Below are 24,451 nucleotides of genomic sequence, written 5' to 3'. Positions count from 1 at the left end.
TTTCGAATCGAAAGGATGACAAATTTATTTTCTTCCTTTTTAATTTTACTGTTTGATTTCATTGTTTTAACAGTACTTCAATCTACAATAGTATGTATCATATATAATAGTATCTACTTATATATCATTTCTAACAATATACAGAGGGTTGAAGGGAGTATTAGTAGTAGAATTAGTTTCTAATCAAGATTCGTGTGATTCTTGACATTTTTTATTATAATTCCAAGTATTTTATTAGTTTTTACGAGTTTCATATAATCGTTTAAAAGGTAAAGCGTAACACCTATACATTTATTTTAATTATACATAGGAATGTATTAAAATTGATTTAAACACGATAACATGTGACATATAATGAAGAGTTCGTGCGTGAATTTTGTAACTGTAAGTTCTCATTTTAGAACAAAGACACATAGTACACTTACTGAATAACTTTAGCTATATTTCAAACAAGAAATCAGTATAAAGAACAGCTTAATATGTACTTAAATCAATATTTCCATCAATTTAAAGTTGTATGTACACTTCGTGGCAATTAATACAGAACAATTAATTAAAGAAAACAAGGGCAACTGATGGCTCGCTTTCGAGCGATATCTTCCACGAAACCACTGTGAGAAAAATAATCATAATGTGAGCGCAAGAATTGCAAAACTACATAAGATATACAATTACTTAGACATAAATAATGGAACAAAACAAATCAATTAAAACATATGAAGCAATGATAAGGACACATGAATCAATGTCATTTAGTAAATTAAATAGTAATAGTAGTAAAAAGTCAAGAGAGTAAATCTGAATACGTAAAAAATGATTTTGTTCCTTAGTGAGAAATGTTAAAACCTGTAATTGTAAGTATAAACTAGAGAAAAAAAGATAAAACTATTTCTGCGTTCCAATATATTTTCGTAATTATCGTTAACTTTTTACCCTTGATAAATTTTAGTATCGTGGTAGTAATTTATTATTATTATATATTAATTTATTTTTAGTATAAATTAGAACAAGACTCAAACTCTTATCAGAGACACGATGTTCGCGAACGTCACGTTTGGAATGACTCATAATATAAAACGAATGTGTTTTTGTAAAAAACAGTATGACATAATCTGTTTCAAGTTCATTGCCAAAGTCAAAAATTTGCCAAGAGTTGCGATTTAAAGAAATACACTAAATAAATTACTAATTCTAGGATAACATTCAGAGCCGAGAGTTACTATTGTCATAGTTGTCACCGTGAATTTGACATACGCGAGTCATAGATGTTTGACAATTTAATTCGAAATCAACGGCTTAGCTAGTTTAAAGCTAGAAATCAGTTCTGACTCCAAAAGATAAGTTCAATTATTTTAATAATACAGTGTTAACTCAACGACACTCATATATCATAAAAAGAGTTGTCGTTTAATAGAAAGAAGAAAAATCTGTATTAGAAAAATAAAAACTTTATTTCAGACTTGTGTTAGTAATTACATAAAAACAATTCTTATTTGAACGCTATTGCGTATTGTCTTATTTTCGCCTGACGTCTTTTGCTGCACCAGTAATTATGTTCTATTTTTTACTTGTTTTATTCATATCTTTCGATATTGAGGCATCTTCGTGATAAAGCACGTGCAATCAATCCCAGTTTGTAAACAAAAGAACGGATCTCTTAAAAAGTTCGGTACGTATGATGCCGACAGTCGAGTTTATTACTAGCTAGGACAATGAAGCGACAAAAGAACGTACATAGTTCCGCAGATTTAACTAATTTCGGCAACTTAAATAGTACTTTTAAGTATTTAATTGTTGTCGTTATTGAGGGTCGGTGTAATGCTATGTAGAGTGTATCATTGTATGGAAGATAAGCTAAACCAACCAAAGCTAAGTGATTTCGACGCTTTAGGGGGTTTGTCGTTACACGGAGAGACGTTACATGGAGTTTACACTGTACTTAAGAAACGTCTTACACAATTTTGTGATACACAAATTGCATGTTTTAACAAATGGAAAAATTATTTAAATCTAATTTTTATTACACTAACAAAATACCAGACTAATTCATTAGCAAATACCGTATTTAATTATTTGTATCTATTATTTTATCTATGTAATGGGCGGTTCCATCTTCGTTGACATGTTCTCATCTTTCATTTTGTTGGCGAAATTAATAGCTTTTATTTAAATCGGCGCAACATTAAAACCACTTGTAATTAACACCAAAACAAGATCGACATCGATACGCATTCAATTTTAAAGATCACCGCAAACACGATGCTTTGCCTTTCATTCTTAGTCTTCTTAGGCCGTGAGTGAAGTCAGTTAACCTACCAAGGGAGTTGGCACACATATTTGGGTCTATTTCGCTGAAAATGTTCAGTAATGGCCATATTAGCTTTTCAAATCTAATTCTTTTATTTCCCTGAGAATCCTAGTGCCACACTAGAAACCATCGTAGTGGAAGTAGAAATGCCAGTTAGGGTATAAGATTTTTTTTGTAGTACGGGCAGTATGATTTTATTTTTTTAAGCTTTTATGCCCCCGTAACGAATCCTTTACGTCAAACATGAACATTCATGGTATAAACAAAAGAAGTTAACAAAACGCAAAATAGTCGGGCGTATATTGTATGCAGACATCCTTACATGTAGCTTTCGAAATTTAATCTGCGTAAAAAGTTGTGATCTCGTCAAAACATTGCTAATGCGTTCCTGTAAATATGACATTGACAGCTGTCAACGCGACATGGCGCCAAAGGTGTAATTAGTTATCAGCCGTATAATCAAGAGTCTAGTCTATTTAATTCTCGTATGGTTATATCAGCATTCTCATTATTAATCTTTACGCCTGTAAAACATATCGTGACATAATTATGAATAATTAATCATCTTTATTTCTTTAATGATTCTGTTGCATTCAAATTAACATGAATGGTGTTTTCTTACTTTGTGGAAGAGTCTCAAAAATCCACGTTTATAATTACAATAAAAATATAGCAAAGATCTTCAACGACGCGGTTCATTCATTTCATATTGTAAAACAGTTTTTTCATCAGTTAATGAATCCAGTTATTCGCGTGACTTAATGGAAATTTCTAATCAGTGACGAATATTCTGGTCAGTGCTCCTTGCCCTATAAGGTAGATCGAATCTGAACGGACTGGAGTTAAACTTCACGGCGACTGAACAGAACGGTGACTTTCTGTATAATTTCGCCCCGATTTCACTCCGGCTCTGGTTTTCACGACTGATTGAGTTACATCTATATACATTTCATTAGCACAGACCACCGGGTATTTGGTTATTGGCCTAAGAATTATATCATTTTCTTTTTTCACTTAAGTATTGCTATCGAGACTTTTTCAGCCGTCCTATGACTTAATCTTTTCGATGTGCTTATCCCAGACAAAAATATTGTTGTACTTTGAACCAGTAGTTCGTGCGGTTCAGCCAACGTTCTTCAGCCTTAATATATTTATATCTTCATTTAATGAAAATTTCTAAGAGAGTTCTCCGATCTTCCTTGAAGCAAAAGTAAGGATTTAAAATGTGACAAGGAGCAATAATTAGCGACATTTACTTTCACTGAGTTTGGTTGAGTATTGACTTTTTGTTGATAACGTGCGGGCTGGGAAAGTATAACCTTGAACTTGGCAAACACGCCATAAGTGAATACAATTCATTCAAATAAACATTGATTGGATAACAATAGATGTATATTGTCAATTACATTAAGCAATATTGATACTTTATTTGTTTACACGTAGCATTGTTGTTTTTTATGACTTACGTATATACTTTGAAATGTTGCGTTTCCTATTTAATTCCAATCTTGAGAGTTTGCTTTTGTTTTAATATTTCATTTGTTTTAAGACAACTATAGGGAAAGTACTTAGGTAAATAAACGGGGCCTCATCTAGGTTCGAATTCGAATGAGGGAAAACAGTGATACAAAATCGAATTGACTTATCTACGTAAACGATTATAAACAAAGAAATATATTCAATAATTATTCGACATCAATCCTTATACAGTCGTCAAAACGCACATCTGTCATTTAACTTTCATATTTTAATAGCGTTATTTCGTGAGTTTATTTATAAACAGTGTGCCAATTAAACGTATCTGTGCCAGTGAAACATTAATTGAAAATAAGCCTCGGAACTGGAGTAATCCCTGATTGGCCGCCGACGCTCTGCACGTCGAAATGTCAAAGTTATTAGCACTAGGTGAGACACCGATTAGCTTAAAATGCACACGTCCACATCCATATCAACATTTTAATCAAGATTTTTATTATTCACAGATAATAATTTGCGTTATTTGTTTTAAAATAAGTGTTGTTTGTTGATTTGCTATTTTAAACGAGTACCTACAGAGAGTTTTTTACGCCGGCTTTTTCTCTCGGCCTACACCCTCTGTCTTCTTTGCCGATGAGTAGGGATGAACAATTCAAATTTAATGACGTGGAATAAGTGATACCTGTATATTCCATAATAAACATATTTTATTTATTTTTATTTTATAAGAATAATCATCTAAATAATATTAGTTTGGCTTAATAAGTATAGTATTGCATGATAAATCATTTAAAGGGATTGTTTTATATGCGGCAAGTAAATGTTAAAAACAGTTGAAATTTTAAGTTTTCTTAACCTAGTAAATGTTATAATATTTTCGTATTTTTACAAGTGTGTAGTTAATTTATATTTTTATAGTCGTAACTGTTGAAACCTTGAGCTTTTGAACCTTTTAAGTACGTTATAGGAAACATATGTGGATCTTATGGCCCTATTTAAAATGCTAAGGTTGACAAACGGGCATTGTCTTTATCTCGTATCTCTTTTCGTTATTTAATGTAAGAATGAGAGACAAGAAACACTTTCCATCGGTGTACTAATGTTACCCTTGTACAAAAAACCACTTGATCTTATGTCGAAGAATCAGGGTCTCTCTACTTGCCATATCAAGTGGTGACAAGCGAAAAAATGTCAACTAATTACCGAGCAACGACAGATGTGCGCAAATGTTTTTGCCCAACGGCGGGTGCCTTATTAGTGGCGGCAACGCAGTGTAAGCGTTTTTGTTAGCGTATGAAATGTATGGGGTGAATGCGGGTAGGATTTATATACTTGATATGTTTCTAGTTAAACATACGTTTTTTCCAATTTATTTAATTACCTTCTTTTACATGTGACGTAATGTTGGTGCTTTTAAACGAGTGACGAATGATATTGCTTTAGTACGTTCTACGCCATTGATTTGGGAACTGGCAGTAAATGCAAATTAAGAAGCATAATTGTTTTCTAAAGTTCATAAGTCCCTCAAGCTAACTATAAGCATAATAATTTGATACCTGTACTTCAGTATGACGAAAGATTAAAACTTATATTAGTTAACCATTCACAAGTGCCTCGGGCCTGTGTTAAATAATTCATTTAATGTCTTTCAGTCGCAAGTTCTAGAATTAATGAGACAGTACAAATCGAAATATATTACATAGACAAAGGCATTTATATAACTGCCTCAAACTGCACGGGGAAGTAGAGTCATGAGTTTACATTTAACGAGTAATTTGATTTTTTTTCATTTGGAAATATTTATTGTAAATGCGATCATTGCTTACATATCGCAATCATTAATCATTAATTCATCGACATGAAAGTAAAATAATATTAATAAAATTGCAAAATCATTTGGCAAAATTGGTACTTTGCTTAAGAGTACAGTCACCAATTACATGCTTAAAATTCCTGCCATTGCCTGTTATTCAATGGAATTTGATCAATTTATACAATAGGCTACAATTTAATTTAAAAAGTTAGGTCGGTCGCAGTGTTAGCGATTAAATATTGTATAGCACGCAATATATTGTATTTTATATAGATATTTACGTGGCTAAAATCCTGTACTATTTTCGTAGTCACAATTCATTCTTGAAAAATTAGTAATATTAGGGCAATTTAGTCAGTTAAATTATATATTATGACTGTTGAACATCCTCATCTGCGGTTAACCTTCCTGCATATAATTTGATTCCAACAATATTTAAGATGAATAGTACATGTTCTTAAATTTTTTTACGATATTTAATATTACAGCAGCGACATTAAAATTTGTACCCGCTTTTACTAAGCGTCTTACCCGCTGTAACAACAACCGTACAAGGACCGCGCGGTGTCGTGACTAGTGTCAAACAATTCGTCCCGCGGATTGACCTACTGTCGGCGCGTGCGTCGATTTTAGACTTTTATTGTTCCCATTATTCTTAATCGACTGATATAAAATTTCAACCACACAACTCAATCAATTCAGGTTAACCAATATCCCTTCTCAGATTAAATCAAGATTGCATTGTTATTTAAAAAAAATATGTTGTTAGAATTAGAAATGTTGTGTAACTTATTTAAATTTAATTAAATGAAACACGTTTTCTTTCGAGTCTATTTTGTGTATTATGAAATTTAACAGTGAAACCTAGAGAACTAAAAAGTATGATAAATTCATAATAACGAAACAATCGCAAGCGTAGAAGCAGTTCGCGAAAATTTAAAAGAAATAATTTTTTTATTTACCTAATATGTAGATTAATTAAAAATTACGTAACACTCGGACTTCGATTATGATCAAAGTCTTGTATTCTGTTTACTAAATTAAACTTTGTAATATTTAAATAGCGAGTAACAAGAAACTTTAAATTAATCAAATTAACTTTTATGTTTGATTTGGTAAATACCCAACGTGTAGCGGCTCTAGCATTTGAATAATTATTACACATATCGTCACTGAAGAATGATAACCTGGTATAAAATCATGAAGTAAGGACTTATTTATGTTTTTAATAAATAAGTCCTTTTTACCATCTAAAACTATGGACACAATACGAGGTTATCATTGTACAGCGACGATATATGGCATTGTGTGTAAATTATTTATTAATACATTATAATAATCTACTCTTACCCTGGAAACTATACTTCATATTTGCTTAATAACCCTTAGCCATTAATAATTTCTTCATTGTATATCACTAGATAATATAATTATGAAATAACAAGTCGTCATTTCATCTAATAAGTTTAATCCCATCATTAAAGTGATTGAAAATGTAATGTCAATGTGCCCTTAATACCGCGAATGTGACATTCCCATGTTGGAAATGACTTCGGTCAGCGGGTCACGCCGGGTCAGAACACTTAACAACACATCACTTTGATGTTGCGACATATGCTTAGACAATGTATACTTGGAGATTAACTGTAATAAAATCTTAATTAAAATATTCTTAGCGGTTTATATTTGTATGTGCACAATAATTTTTGAAGTTATACTTCTTTTGGCGCGTTATGAAAAATTGATGAGAGTGAAATTTTACGATGCGCGCGCACCGTGACACAAAATTAACAGAATGAATTTGCCCACGAAAGATGCTACGGCATAGAATTTATGTTACATTTAATGTAAGAGAATAATAATAAATATTTATTCATTTAATTTTTCAAATGTAAACTAAACTTTATTGACTATAATGACTCCTTTTCCAGTCTTTGATTATTTAATTGTAATTAATTATTTGCATGCAATCAAAGACTATTTTTAATAATGCCAAAAAAGTATAACTTCTTACGCGCGTACATAAGTACACGCACCCTATTTTTTTTACTTAGCCTAGAAAAAGTAGCTAACCAACATATGTAACATTTTCCTACCCCTTAGAGACAGTTCGCTATTCCCGAATATTAAATACTGAATAAAACTATTTTAATTTTTTTTCTCTATAAATGACTTCTCAGACTTCATAAACAATACTCGAACTCTTCCAGCCGTCTTCGAGTTTTAGCAACATAGTTTGCGATTAATGTTTATTTATGTAGATAGATTTATTTTATCCTCGTCTATTATAATTCAACTGGAAACATAAATAAATAATATGTCGGTAAAATAGTACCTACTGGAATCGCAATAACATTGTCTAGTTATATTATTGCAGCGCTTAAAAAATAAATACAGCTTTTTTAGTATTTGTACGAATAAACCTACCTTCAAATCATTTCCAATATTATGACACTGTAAATAAATGCGAATTATCTCCAAAAGGTAACAATTACGTTTAAAAGTTCTAGACAGAATCGCCTACTAACGCAAGAACGGCGTCGACGCAAGCGCATAGTTTTTGCGCGCCGCCCTAGCTTACATGTTGTCTCGGTAATTGGCTTAACACGCATCTGCCATGTCCCGGACCTCTACTGGCCTACTGTACTTAACTGCGAACAAGACTTTGCTTTATTATAACGTAATTTCGTTTTAAGCTACGCGGTCGATCGATTACCTGGAACAATTATTATCATCATCATATCTATATATTACATTTTTTTATGTAACAGGAGGCAAAAGGGCAGGAGGCTCATCTAATGTTCAGTCATACCTTCGCATAAAGAAATACCCGAAAGAAATCAGTAAATCAGTAAAATTTGTTCTTCAAACATCTTACATTAGTAGCGTATTGGACACTCGTTTCTAAATTTTCTAAATCTTTTTCGTAAAAATAAGCCTTAACATTGTCATTAATAAAACGTAAAATTTGACGTAAAGATAAATGAGCACATAGCTTTAGAAAATTTTCACATAACATCAACATCTAAGGGACTAAATAAATTGGCTCTGAATTTGAATTTATACTCTTTCGGAATGTACAGAAATATGGCTCCAGCCTTAACTCTATCCATCACCTTAACTAAGTCATTTAGAACTGTAATTGCGAAATATATTCATCTCTTTCAAGCCGTTTGACATGTGAAAAAGTGGGATAGTGTTTCACGATACAGTTTTGAGTTGCGTTCGATCAACGTCGATTTGAATTAATGATATTCGAAATTAACGACGGGGACTTGCATTTTTGCGCGTTATACAGGCTGTTTTTAAATACAGTAGTTACAGCAATATGATTGTTTGTAAGCTCATATCCACTCATGTCATTAATTATCAGTTCTGGGATCGATATGTTAAGTTCAGGCCCAATTTTCATTGCACTTCTTTTTGTATATTTTTTCAATATAATTGTATGTTCGATAAACAAGTATTGCAATACAGCGAGGAAATGCTGCCAGCATTAAAGACACTCCCACAAAAACTATTTTTTTATATTTAATTTATTTTATATATTTATCCATTTTTAATTATTATTATTATTGTGTTTTTGTCTTTTTGCATTGACATACTGTATACACAAGAAAGTTGTCGGTGCATGACAAAGATCTGTTTATGTGTAACTGTATTTTTCGTTAATGCGTCAATTATAGCAAACATTCAAATCGCATTAATACTTATTCATTTATGCCTCATTAATTTTCCAGACTTTTATTTTAGTTTAAATGCCATGTTAATCTTTAATACATTTTAGTGTATAAGTATTTGTACTTACCTACAGGGGGCACTTATCTAAAGAGGTTAAGGACTTATTAAAATTATAAAGACTAGATGATTTTTGACAGCTGACAGCGCAAATAAAAATATTTAATACGATATGACTGGAATGTCTTTATATAATTTGCAACTCATTCGATGTTCGTTTATAATATTAACTAGCCGCTACTTAAGAAATTAACATAAAAAGAAATAAGCGCGTAAGAACGTTCGCATAAATTTTTGACAACCGATATCTATGTCAATCCTTTTTCATTATTGACATTATTCTACATTTAAAAAATCTAAAATACGCCATTATCCAAATATTGTCGATTCGAAACCTTTTAAATACGTTTTTTAATTTAAAAGTGTTTACCGTATCGACGGTATGAACATTAAATATTTGACAGTTACGAAGCAAGTAAAACAAAAATTTACATTGGAATTTGTTTTTTATAAATTTTCCAATGTTTTTATTTGTTTTTCGAAACGGACACAAAAATCATGAAACTCGGTACAGCTAGTTATGTGTTCATTCAACATACAAAAAAAATACACAGGCAAATACAACAGGAAAAAAGCAGCTACCAGCAGTAGCTGGCAGCTACCTCGGACAAAGATTTAGTCTAGTTATTTAAAGGAGGACGCTGCCAGTATCTTCGGAACCTTGCCTAAAGGGACACCTTTTAATAATATATTTAAGTTATTATATTTCAAGGTTAGTTATTGGTTCTTTGTTATAAACTAAAACGTAGAAAAATATAAATTAATTTTCGAATATACCATCTAATACCTATATAAAATCCTCGTGTCACAATGTTCGTTCCCATACTCCTCCGAAAATGCTCGACCGAATTTTTTATGCATATTTATAAGTCTGAGTGATAACAAAAAAATATATATTTTTTAACCCCTATTCTTAAGACTTCTGACTGGAACTCCTAGGAGTATATATATAGAGAAAAATTCACAGAAAAACCTAAAAAGTTATCATTTCGGAAAACTGAACATTCTCTGGGTTAGCAATGTTAGCATAGCGAAATGTGCCATGTTGGTATGTACTAAAAAGGTAGTCTAAGTAAAATCACTTTAAGGAGAAACGAAATTCGCGGGGGCATCTAGTATATCTATATAATTATAAATTCACAAAAAACCGGTGCCATCAAACCGATACAGTTCTCATAGTTGCGCGAGGAGTGTACCGTTTGTCAGCCACACGCTAATTATACCACACTGACCTACTCGGCTCTCCTCTTATGGTCGAGATTATTCAATTACATATTTTTAAAATGTAATCTGATGAGTCAAGTCATAAATATTATCTACAGCCAAGGTCGCATACATTTTTGAACGGAGTCATAGTTGGAAAGCCCCCGTATACTTTAAAACATCAGCATTAAGGCCGATTTACATTATCTTAGTGTTTAGGAGAGTGCTTTAGGATAGTACTTTAGTTGCAACATGTAAACGCTACTTGCTTTAGTAAACGCTACGCTAAAGAACTTGCCTTTCAAGTTGTACTAAAGCACTCTCCTAAACACTAAGATAATGTAAATCGGCCTTTAGATTAGAGCAGTGTTTAGTGGCTCCAATGTGCGACTCTCATCCCTGAGGTCGTAGGATCATTGTACACCATTGGGACGTTCTATGTGCCCATGAAAACATCGACAAAAAGTCGACAGCATGTGTCAGGCACAGAAGGCTGATCTTCTTATGGCCCGACTTTCTTATTACAAACAAATTATTGTAAGACAGATTCTAAAACCTGAAGCCAAGACCAAGGGTGGTTTTCATCAGCAGATAGCGTAGTTTTAAGTTTGCGAAATCGGTATTATGGATATTTAAAACACATCGAAGGTTTCCTTGATGATAATATCATAATTATTAGAATTAGTATCACACAGAGATGATAGGAAAAATTAGAGAAGTTTATTAAGTAACATTTAAGAAACCTTGTGTAACAATTTTCCAGAATGATGATGTTATTTACACTTTGTCATAATCTATGAAATATTAATTAAGTGTATAATTAACTGTATTTAATGTCATAATTTTTGTTGCAGATTTTGCCCAATAAAGGATTAAAATAGGTATGTATTTCTTTGATTTCTTAATATTTCACTAAATTATATTTTGTGTAACTTTCAGGAGTTATCTAACACTTGAGAAGTTTAAATAATTCTTATTTTAATGAACTATTTGACAGTATTCATCGTTTACGTTATGTTATACAATATGACATTTAAGAAAGTAAAATTCATGGTTCTCCGTAAATCGTTCATTAACTAATCTGTTATAAAATTTGTTAGCTGACATGCATTTTTTCCAAAATTATATTCAACGCTATGTATCTCTCTCTATCTAGCACTACAACCCTATATGGGTCTCTTTCTTTGTTTTTTTATAGCGCCAAGTCTAAATAAAGCCTATGTCTGATACTTGTGTCGAATTGGCTTAGTTTCCTCACATTTACTATCACTATACGAGCGACAATTGCACACATAGAAAAATGATCCAGCAAAGATAAATTCCTCATTATAATAGGTACGTCACCATAAGTCCTGTATAGGCGCAAGTATAGCTGGCACTATCCGCAGGTACTCGTATACTCTGCAAAATCGTCACGTCACAAACATTCCATCGCATTCAGGCATATGTCACGTAGTTGCTCCACTTTCGATATTGTCAAACATTTGTTACTTTTTTTTATAACACGACCGGTCGAGCTATTAACGTGGTATTTAGAGAAATAACTGCATTTTTATGTCGTGCCGGGCTTGTTAAATTTTTATTTGACTTGAAATTGGGATACTTTAAAAGAATGTGTGATTATTCATAAATTTGAATTAAAACTGAAAATCGCCTGAACTCAAAGTACTTAATTTTTTTCATTCTAGAGGATAATTAGAGTGTAATTAAAATGGCGTTCCCGACGATTTCTTCTATCATTATATTTCAGCCGGTAGCTGCGAATCGAATTCGAATCATTTCATTCTGTTTTAATTAAAATTATTAAGATTAAAAAGAGTGGCGGAAAGTTTATTTCCATTACTTCTTACCCGCTCTACGCCCTTGACTTGCGAACTGGTAGTAAATGTAAATTTACAATTAATTTAACTTCTTTCTGACAATTCATAAGTGTAGGTACTTGTTTACCTACATGAATAAAGATATTTTTAGTTTATACATACCATAGTATAGCTTACTTTAAAACGCTTTCAAACAAACACATTTTAACATGTTTTCACACAGTTATATATGATACCATAAAATTATAATTATACCTAAATCCGCGAATTAGTTACAATTTACAAGCCCGTGGGAAGGTGTACCTTAATCTTGTAAATAGTTCTAACTGCGATATATTAATATGCGTTACAGTAGGACATAAATAACAGTTCGTAATCGGCATGTGCGACCCAAATACTCCGTAACGGATCATTCATGTAATTTTGTGGATATAAAATGGCAAATTTGGAATAAATTGACTTATCGAGATTTCATTTCTTACAAATTTACGAACAATTTGTTTGTAATAAGTTTTTGGATTTACTTAAATTCCAAAATTCTTATTCTCTGATGCAATAATAATAAACCAGTGGCGCTACAACCCTAAATGGGTCTTAGATTTTTATTAGGCAAGTAGTTGATCAGCCTTGTGTTATATTTGGTTTTTGTCAAATGCCGGTTTCCTCACGAGGTTTGCCTTGCCATAGGAGCAAGTGGTAATTGCGCACATAAAAAGAAAACTCCATTGGTGCACAGCCGTAATTTGAACGCACGAACTCAGTATCGCTCGCTTAATCCACCAGGTCAACACTACTCTCAATTCTTAGTCATCACCAATCTTTAGTAGATAATGGTTCGACATTATTCACCGCCGCGTTTCCTAGTGACTCTTGACAAGATTTTATATTGCCATTTGCCTTTCATTTTCATATAGGTTTATTTTTGAAGTTATACTTCTTTAGGCGCGTTATGAAAAATTTATGAGAGTGAAATTTTACGATGCGCGCGCACCTGAGACACAAAGTTGTCAGTGTGATTATAGCGTGCGCAAGCGAGATGGGAATAAGACAATCTCCAAGTAAAAAGAAATAGACTATGCGTGAAGTTAGCAGCTATGCCAAGAATTTTGAATGAACATAATGACATTTACCTTTTAAAGAAATGAAGGAGTTTTAATTATTTTTTCAAAGAAATTTAGCAATGCTTTTTCACAAAGACCTATTGTTACTTAGTTAAAAGGTTATGAAACATACCTAGTTATTAAATTGAATTAATAATATCATAAAATAATAAATAATAATAATTATTAATATTAATTAATAATTGAATAATATACTAAATATTAAATATTATTAAATTATTAACGTTAAATATTTGTTTATATTAATTATTTAATATTAAAAAAAATAAAGAAAGCCAAAGAAGTATAACTTCTTACGCGCGTACATAAGTACACGCACCCTTTTTCATTATTTATTGAGGTTACTAAGACATTACCATTTCAGTTAAATCTTTAAAAAAAGTGAGGATCTTAAAACTATTCATTAGCGTGGTAAATAAAGCATAAACTATACCGTTGTAACGGTTCACGTTTAGACCCTAATTAACTTCGCCACTCGATAATTTTAGAGGCTGTGTGCCTAATTAGACAGCTATACAATAGTTTACTGTCCTCAAGAAATGAAGATATAACGAACTATATACAGGACACACGTACGGTATTTTAAACGATACTTCAAAGAAAATAATTTAAAAAAAAAATTCCAACAAGGTTTTATTCGTTCTTTTTGTAATTTTTTAATACGAAACTAATTTAAATTTGGTAAAGAAATTAAAAAAACATTAATACATATAATCCTTCCCTATATAAAAATTACTAAAAATCTTGTACATATATAGATACTATCGTATTGCATAAGAGATATGTCAAATTGTGTCAGTGAGCTATCTGATTGTTATCCACCTGTCATCAGGTCTTTACTTAGATGATTTCAAATCTTACGTAAAAATGATATCATCTTAGCGTTAGGAAATGTTATGCTTAGTACGCGACTAGAATAATTGGAAGTAGGTTTTTCTTTTGTTTTTATGTACTTACATAACAAACCAACCAAAACATACAAACCTGGTCAAGGAATCCGAGTTGGCATTTCGATTTTCGTTTGTAGAATTGTTTCGTTATTGCGGTTTGTAAAACAATGCGCGTACCATGCTTGACTTATGTCAATGTCAAAAACAGATTACAGATACATATTACTTATTTATTTCGTAATCCTATAGCTAACAAAAAGTATATAATAACAAACAATTACACTAAAACTATAGCCAGAGATGGAATAAATAATATTTACGTACAAAAAAGTTTAAACATTTACAAAAGGAACAAACAATAAAAAATAATCAATACATTTTTAATAATCATTAACTAAGTGACACCTAATTTGACTGTGTTGTGTGATGGTGTAAAAGTGAGGGTAAGTACGTGAAGTACGTGTATGCTCATGATGCAGGTGATTTTACGCTATGGATATTTTTAATATTCCTTTTAACCATTTTTAAATTAATTTTTTAAAAGGAATAGCTGCATAGTATGTTCGGGCTGCGGGATACAAAACTGAGTTTTGGCATAATTAGTGTTGTTACTCAAATATAATTAATTCCATATAACGCCAGCAAAGCTCTTGAGGGGACCAACTCAAACCTCCGTCAGACTTCATACTACTTCGCGTAAATATTTGGCGCCGATTTGCGCATCGAAATTTAAAAAAAAAATAACTTTACAACCCACAAAACATGTGGAAACCCTAACAGAACTTAACTTTCCTAATAAGAGACCGCTTGATTGACACTAAAATATTTTCTTTAGTTCTAATTCCTCGTCCCTAACGTGTACCTACATAGCCACATAACGGTATGTAACAACCGGCATACCGCACAGTACATAATGTGTAACACTTCACGACCATGCAAGGTCAACACTGCGTTCGCACATTTTATTCTTGTTTAACGATTTTAAGGCGCTATTTGCCGCGCACCATTAATATATGGAACCAGATGAACCACTAAAATATTGAAGCCATTCGATTTAGAGTCATTTAAGAAAACAGATTACAAATTCTTAATGGGGCCGAAATCGCACTTGTGAGCCTTCTGTCCCATTTACCCTCGGTTCTATAAAAAAACCTTATCATAGGTATGCGATACCTATCGTTTACTTGCACCGGTATTTTTAATTTAAAATAAAACAACTTTCTGATGTAATTTTATCACTTTATGTCGCGTATGTATCTAAGGTCGATCTTCGTTGCATTATTAATATGTAACTAATTGTAGCTATTCCCAAGATAGTATATAATCCTTGTATTCATGATAGTCAAGTTTTCCTTTTATCTCAAGGTAATGTAAGTATCTTAGAATCGGCATGCATAATACACGCGGTAACAGAATAACAATAAAGACTGGAGATTTATAGCGCGAAGAAATGATTCTAATAACGTCTTTGTTTTCAAACTAGTTTATTCCTTGTGGGTAGATAGCAAATATGACTTCAGTTCGGCAATTCATAGAGAAGGCAAAAGCACCCGTCACTGGCGACTGTAGAGTGACTTGAGTAACACTTGAAAAGCAAAAGGAATTATCATTTCTGTCAGTTACATGTACTTTGAAGTCTTTACTAACTCGTAAGGCCTACAACAGCTAAAGTCAAAGTCAAAAATTATTTATTCACATAGGTAACACAATGTACACTTATGAACGTCAAAAAATAAATATACATAATATAACATATAAATGCTTCTAATTTTACATTTACAGCCAGTTCTCAAATCAGGGGCGTAGAACGGAAGGGAAGAACTGGCAATAAACTCTCCGCCACTCTTTTTAATCGCAAAGTTTTTTGTTTTACACACCGTTTGTAAGGAGCTGCAACCATTACACCATGTTCCACATGACATCTTAAGTAATAAATAATAATAAAATAAATTAAAAACAAAGATTTGCCCTCTATCAGCAGGAGGTATGGTGAAATAGGAGCACGCACTTACATTCTCGTGGGAACAACACGCAACAAATATATAACACCTTTAGCTGAATTCGGATATACATACAAAACAATCCTTAACAATTTCGTTTCGATTCGTGCCTATATATTTACTAATACTAAATTTAAATGAACTTCCCAATTTGTCACTCAAATCAGATCGCACTGTGTACTTAAAACATGAGAATAACATTATTTGCGTCCAATACAGCAACATTGAGTTTCTAAATAAAATATATACAGCTCTGGTATACAATTTGTATGTATTTTTCGAGATATTTTCTACTTATTCAAGCATAAGTCGGTAGCGGCGTGGGCGTTAATGTGTTTGTTTACACAACTACACGTCCCACTTAGCGATGGTAAACTGAAAACACATCTCTTTGTTTCTGTTCCCAATAGCCTTACGAGCTATAACGCGAAATATGTGGGTAGTAATTGGGATGTCAATTGTTCGAAATTTCGATTGCCAAGCTCGTTGGGTAGCGGTGTTTTATCTTCACCTGTTAAGAGATTCAGATGTAGATACGATTGATCGATATACCTACTGTGATAGTAATGAGGATGTCAAAGAAAATGGATTTCGTTTGCCAAGTTTATTTTGTTTTCGGTCACCTCCGGGAATAACAATATGAGTCGCCTTAGTACAGTTTTGTTGTTCTCGACTAGTAAAGCTAATTTTTCATAATACAAAAAATAAATTCTTGTTTAGGGCTTTAAACAAACAGGAACTTCTTAATCTTCTTTCCATAAATGAGAATCAATGAATTATTTAACATTGTATTTTTGAAGTAATATAACGTGTAAAACGGTTCAGAAGTCCGAACGTCTACCTAGGGAGCGTTCAAGTATTACGACACGCAATTTTCGGAGATTATTGATCCCCCCCCCATGTAACGCGCCGTAACGTTTTTCTGTACCCAATAGTAAAACATTTCGTGACCACCCAGTGACTCTTTATACCTACAAGTTAGCATCATCACCTTACCTACAGAAAGTCGAAAATAATATTAATAATAACGCGTAATTCAATCCCCGCCCCGCATCGTAACGTTTTATAAAAGGAAATTCGTTACGTAATACTTGAACGCTTGAATTCTTAGTTTTTTTCATTATATACCAAATCTAATCTAAATAATGAAATATATCTAAACGATTGATTAGTAACGCTAAATGGACACGACACAGGTTGAGTTAACCAGAAATAGCTGGCCATAACTTTGTACAATTCACAGTGCAACACCCTTGAAAGTTTATTTTGAAAGCTAAATACGGCGCTCGCTCAACCATATGTTTCGACGAGTCCCGATCAATGTGTTTGAAGATTCCTTTATAGAAGAAAACAATTCCGGTTTTAAGGATTTTTCAAAGGTTTATATGTGGATACCACCGGTAGTAAAATCTAATCGGAATAATAATATATTAATCGCTTCTCAGAGACATTTCACCTGTACGAAGGAGAAACGGGTCTATTATTATGTCTACGAATGAATGAAAAATACTAGGAATATATTTTTGCGCGCTCGGACCACATCTTCATATATCTGAGACTACGAAACCTATATAACATTTTTTTTTAAATTAGTATGTATCGCCACCGACAAACTGCGACTACAATCACTAATGATGATATCTTGGTATGAATTCAGAATCGCGTGGGTAGACTGATTGAGGATGCTTTAGATTAGAGACACAACCTTATATTCATTTGAAAATAAATCGTGTATATTAACATTGCTATCTAAACGTTATCATTTGCATTGTGATTTATATTATTTGCTTAAATAAATTTTTTATCCGACCCTTTGTATCGCCAAAATCTTTTTTTGAGTAGGAGAGCCGGGTAGGCTTTTACCACTCTTGTTTGTAATTTCAGACTGCATCTCTCGCATTCTTCCATAGCCACAGAGGTCACTTAAAGAACCAACTTCTAATTTATATAAAATTTAATATTACAACGTTGATTTATAACAGTAGCTATAATCTCTTCCGCCTGCGATCTCACTTGTAACTTCGAATACAAATTAGCCTGCTTCCCTTGGGTCCCTAACTTTCCTATGTCTGCAATCTAGCTTCATTATGTACTGTGGATTTATTTGTCATGCTCTTACAGTGTTATTTAAAATATACTAGTAGACTCGGCCAAGCGTTACTGTGGCTAAGGTTTTTGTTATATTACATAGTAGTAAACTATTCAAAGGAAACGGCAGGAAAACAACAGCCATGGGGATCACCATGCTTTTTTGGTGGTTATGCTATTAAATTGTAGCTTATGTGAAACGTTGGTACTTTCAACACAGTGCCATCTGTTAGAATTGTGTCAAATAATAAACAAATAATTTGCAATAAAATAATATTGCGGGTATAAATTGAGATGTAAGCTATCCTATCTTTTAAGTTGGATCAAACTACACACGGTGGCAAATTTGATTGATATCGGTTCGGTAGTTTAGGAGTCCATAGCGGACAAACAACGTGACACGTAATTTATATATATTAAGATTTGAATTATATGCCATTATCTATTATTGTTTACAAAACACATATTCGTATTAAAGAAATTATTATAAAACGTCAAATGAGGTTTAACTTGCACAGATTAAACTACCAATGGCAAATCTAAAATTGCGTAGAACACAGATAAAGAATTTCTTCAAAGATCAGTTCACGCATTGAACTTTGAACTGTGTATTGCGTGATTTAAATCATTTGTTATAATTGTTTTAACGAACTCGCATAACGTCTGTAATAAAAATTAAATACTAGTCATTTTAAGTACTCATGCCGTCTTGAATGTATAACCCTTATGACTGCGTATTAAGATTTAAAATTACTATTCTAATTGAATTCTACAAAGTTATTTTTAAAGCATAAAACACATTATGAAGACAGTTAAGATGATCTCAGAAAGGTGTGTAGATTGCAATGATAAAGTTGCTGGATTTAAATTATAAGCTTTCAGGTTTCTGTGGTGAGGTATAGTCTGTGATATTATGACAGATAAAAAAATCATATAAAGAAATCTTGTTAAATTAGATAATATTTGAGTATAGTGTTTTATTTAGGTTTCTCAGCAGGCGTGTTACAATTCGTAAATTTATGTATGTCTTCTAATTTAATACAAACTAAAATCTAAGACAATTAAAGTTATTAATTATTTAATAATGTTAGTTTTTAAGTTTTTATTTGTCTATGAATCACAAGTTATATCGATGATTCTACAACCTAACTTAGGGAATAGTCAAGTGTCATTGAGATATCGGAACATAAATATCGATATCGATTTACGAAATCGATCATAGGTAAATTTAAGCACAGAATAAAAAAAAAAATTACTATTATCAATCATACCAATAATTATTATCAATTATATTCTAAGTAAGCAATTCAAACTACAATTTATCTTGCAAACAAAACTGGTAGTTACCAAAATTACATACAATAAATAACAATTAGCTGAGCGATTTGAATGAAACCTTTTAAACCTAATATAATTATAGTAGCCACGATGTAAACGTTACCACACCCATTTCACAATGTTTATAAAGCCATATTACTCTTGTATACATTGTTGCTACCGTTAGTTCATGTATTCGCATAAAATTTACGCAAAGTATAAAGAAATGTTTTATGTTTGACTAATGACCAGTGACCGTCCAGTGGTCCGAAAAACAGAGGCATTCGAGATATTGTAGAGAGAGATAGAGGCATTCGAGATGTGGTATAGAGAGAAAGAGGAGAAGATGGTAGAGACTGAGAGAGAGATAGATGCATTCGATATCAGGAGAGAGATAGAGGAGAAGGTTGCGGATACCATGGACTCCGAAAGAACCAACAAGTCTATACTCAATCGACTAAAGATCACCAAGACTTTCATCATTTACAAACGGGTGCTTAGCTACTTTGGCCATATTGCCAGGAGAGAACATAATAGTCTGGACAAACTGTAAATGGAAGGAAAGAATGGCAGAAGTCAATCGCCTACCCGTTGTTCTGACAAAATTAAGACAATTATGGGTCTCAACATACCTAATGCCTTGAGACAATCGGAGGTTAGAATAGTCGAAATATCGACTAGGGCTTTTCAAGACCTTTTCATTTCTGAAGGTCGTACCTGCGACCTTCAGAAATGAAAGCACGAAGAAGAGGAGTGATCGCGCCTAATCCCCGCTGTGCACCAATTGATTTTTCTATTCATTTCAGCTTTTATCACAATATAAAAATAAACATCATAAGGAAACCAATATGTTTCTATGTATATGTTAAATCCATTACGTTTTTGATATATATACTTATGAATACATGGCGCTGAATCTCATCTGAATATTACCCTAATACCGAAACCTTGATGACGTGTCTCGGGCCGGGCTAAATACCTTTTAAACTATGATTCGTTTAAACCATCTTAAGTCCAATAACACGCGACACAATTCGTCTGGTCAAATTGACCAGTGACAATCAAATTGACCGTGCAATGAACTTATTCTCCTAAAAAAAGTTATTCTAATGTGTTTTCAAAGTTACCAATGGAGTAACTTAAAACAGTTATCGAAAAGTATTCCAATCTAGGGCATTGTATTAGCAATGACAATAGCTGGGCTTGCGACACGTAATACTCTATGGTGAATTTGTGGTAAATGGTTTTTAACCTGTACATTACGAAAGAGCGTTGGCATAGTCATTGTTAAGAGTTATTGTAAAATTGTAATTTTCGGAGCTATATAATTGTGTTACATTACAAGTTTTTTCATGTCACACGCATCAATATATGACATGCTAGGACACTGCCAAAGAGCCATGGAAAGAAGCATGCTGAGAATAAGACAAACAAAGAAACACAGACATAAGACCAAGAACAGATGTGACAGACATTCTCACTAAAATAGACCAAATGAAATGGACGGGTCATATGCTACGGAGCCCCCATGAAAAATGGAGCAAAATATTGACGCAATGGTACCCTAGAGACCGACAACGCAAAAGATGGGAGGACGAACTCAAGCTAACAGCAGGCTACAACTGGAGAAGAGTCGCAAAGGATAGAGAACAGTGGAAAGGGTTAGAGGAGGCCAAGAGGCACACCGAACTCCAAGATATACTTTAGTGAAAATATATTAAAGATCACAGAGTTTCGGAATATGAAGGTTATATTATTATTATTAAAATAATATATGTATTTAAAACCCTCGAAATTTATAAAGTTAATATAAACCTATTTTCGAAGCATGTGATTCATTATTAGTTTTTCGGATATGAAACCCATTACGAATAAATGTACGTTTTTAATACAACTGTTTATATTATAATACGAAGTACTTGTATCTGATTTAAAATACAGAAGATGGGAAAAAGTTGCGTCATAAGCAGAGAAAGACCATTTCACTCTACTCAAAAACATTTGCAGTTCTCGAGTGGGCACTACAGATAACTTTTTCAATTTCACTGCATTTCTGTGTACGCAATTCTCTTATTTAATATCTTAGATATAAGACGCATAACAGCGTATAAATGAACCGACTTTATCTAACCACTTATGATAAAATATATTGTTTCGAAATTTCATACACTCCATCATGTTGTCAAAAGGGAAATTCTTGGATGAAAGTGAAAACTAAGATTAATATAAGTTTCGGTTTTTAGAGTGTGACATGTAGTTCCTTGTTTAAGAATTTTGTTTATTGTGATTATAATAAATAAGTATTTACACGAACCATGGATAACTAAAATAAGGTAGTCTCAGTGGCAATAGACAACACTAGAATATTTTTTTTAAATCATTAGAAATCTTAGAATTTACATATACATAGTATGTTGTATTAAATGTATGTATTAAAACGAAGTTAATTGAACTATTAACTGTATTTTTTCGAAACATAATATATAAATTTATTGTTATTTTTCTTTATTTCATTTCTATGATATGGTATATAAATAATTAGTAATTTATGTCACGTGGGAGTTAAAGAAATGAAAACTAAAAGAATACACTACACCATTACATCATTATATGTGACGTAGATTAAATTTGATCAAACCAAATTGCACTCGCAACAATTGAAAGTGGTTCATACCATTTAAAATCGTAACCCCTTTTTAGGAAACATGCCTAAAGGGCTATTAATTTATAATTGTGATAATAGTGCAATCTAATTGACAATTAGGAGATATTCTTATATGGTTTATTCAAACTATCATGGCAATTAGACAACATAATATATCAATATTAAATAATATTTCAATTAAAAAAAGAAACGAAGACTATATGTGCAGTGTTTGCTTAGCGGCTTGAGCGTGCGCCTATTAACCCAGTGGTAGTACGTTCAAATCACAGCTGGCAAATTAACTTTTTTTCTTAGTGCGCTTTACAGTGAAGGAAAAGGTCGGCATGCCTTATACCCAAAAGTTAACAGCGTGTGTCAGGCACATAAGGCTGATAATGAACCTATGTATATTATAGCCAAAATATCCACTGTATTTTTTTATAATGATAGAAAAAAGTAGACACTAATTTCATGTCATATTATTTTTAAACAATTTAATATATTATAAAACTATAACCTGAAAAACTTAAAAAGGGCGAAAGCGTTATTAATTGATAACTGTTTTTTAAAGAATTATTCTTTATCATGTGTAAATGCGTATTTGTAAAATCGTTGTATTTTTTTCTTATTGAGAAAAAGTAACTTACCTACTAATAAACCTTCAAGCTTTAGAGGCTAAAAGAATTGCGAACATTCCAAGAATATTGGTTCAGCGTGGGTGGATGACTATATAGGATAACCGATGACTCAAAACAGATACAAAATATTTAATATCGAAGGTTTTGTAACAATTCTTGAAACACTTACAAAACGTGTCGCAATGAAGAAGTAAGAAATATTGGCAAATTTTAACTTAGAAATCATTACTAGATTTTAGCAATTAAGGTGCAGGAATGCTATCCGACCATACTGGTACCTATCAACCTAGATTTAAAGAAATTTCTTGATAGCAAGTTTTATAAAATATAAGCTACATATAGCAACGCGTGCGATACGACAATTTTATAATATTTACTAGCTGATTCGGCAAACGTCGTTTTGCCATGTATATCATTTATAATAAAAAATAGGGGTTGGTACTAGAGGGGTGAAAATTAGGGGTTGTATGTATTTTAATGCTGTACCTATCATAAAAAAATAAAACAATAAAAAATTATCTAAAAATAAAAATAAAAAATTAGGGGTGGACTACCCTTAACATTTAGGGGAATGAAAAATAGATGTTGTCCGATTCTCAGACATACCCAATATGCACACAAAATTTCATGAGAATCGGTCAAGCCGTTTCGGAGGAGTTTAACAACAAACACCGCGACACAAGAATTTTATATATTAGATTAATAGTTCATGGAGCGTAATTGTGAAAGTGCCTTTAAAACCTTAAGACGCAACTAGAAGACACTTTGCTTAGACTTTCATGTCTTACCACAAGGAAAAAATCACAAATTAACAGATTATCAGATGCATAGATCCTCATTTGCGTCAGGGGTAAAAGATTATCTGTAAAAGTTTACAATCCAAGTTTAAAGTACCTTCTTTGGCTAGATCTAAAATAAGCTGTCTTGTTAGAAGTGAGTTATTTGCAGTATAAATCTATGCGCTTACATTGTTTCGAAAACGACAAATTGTAATTGGCAACCGTCATATTTCAAAAAGTCCATTAGTTTCAAGTGCATCCTCAATAATTTACTAAAATGTGTTCAGAAGAAAGGAAACGCATTATCTCCGAGAATCTCGTAAGCGTTTCTAGCCATTACTGCGTGTTCATAAGGGCGATAGTTGTTTGGAGTATTAAGTAATTTTACCATAATGTGTAAGCAAATAAATTTCACCTACAGGCATTCAGAATCGATACGTAAGGAAGATCTTTTAATAGCGTTGCCAATTGTAGAATTATGATATGGTCAAAGCACACGATATATTTTACATAAAATTATTTATATTCCGCAAATAAGGTTCTGTTTTACTCGTAA

The 24,451-nt window shown here is 32.3% G+C and overlaps 1 protein-coding gene across 7 annotated transcripts in view; it reads left to right on the top strand.

The window, feature by feature from the left end:
- Positions 1 to 24,451, top strand: part of LOC125051879 (LIM domain only protein 7) — a 112,197-nt gene that overhangs the window by 15,784 nt on the left and 71,962 nt on the right. For all 7 annotated transcript variants that reach the window (XM_047652488.1, XM_047652485.1, XM_047652494.1 and 4 more), the window contains exon 2: positions 11,453 to 11,479. The gene's annotated coding sequence lies outside the window, so the exon portion shown is untranslated. The remainder of the gene's footprint in view (positions 1 to 11,452; positions 11,480 to 24,451) is intronic.

Source organism: Pieris napi, chromosome 8 (genome assembly GCF_905475465.1).
Source record: "Pieris napi chromosome 8, ilPieNapi1.2, whole genome shotgun sequence".
Taxonomy (NCBI): Eukaryota; Metazoa; Arthropoda; class Insecta; order Lepidoptera; family Pieridae; genus Pieris; species Pieris napi.
The sequence above is the reverse complement of the archived record's forward strand: the minus strand, read 5'-3'. Positions and strand labels throughout refer to the sequence as shown.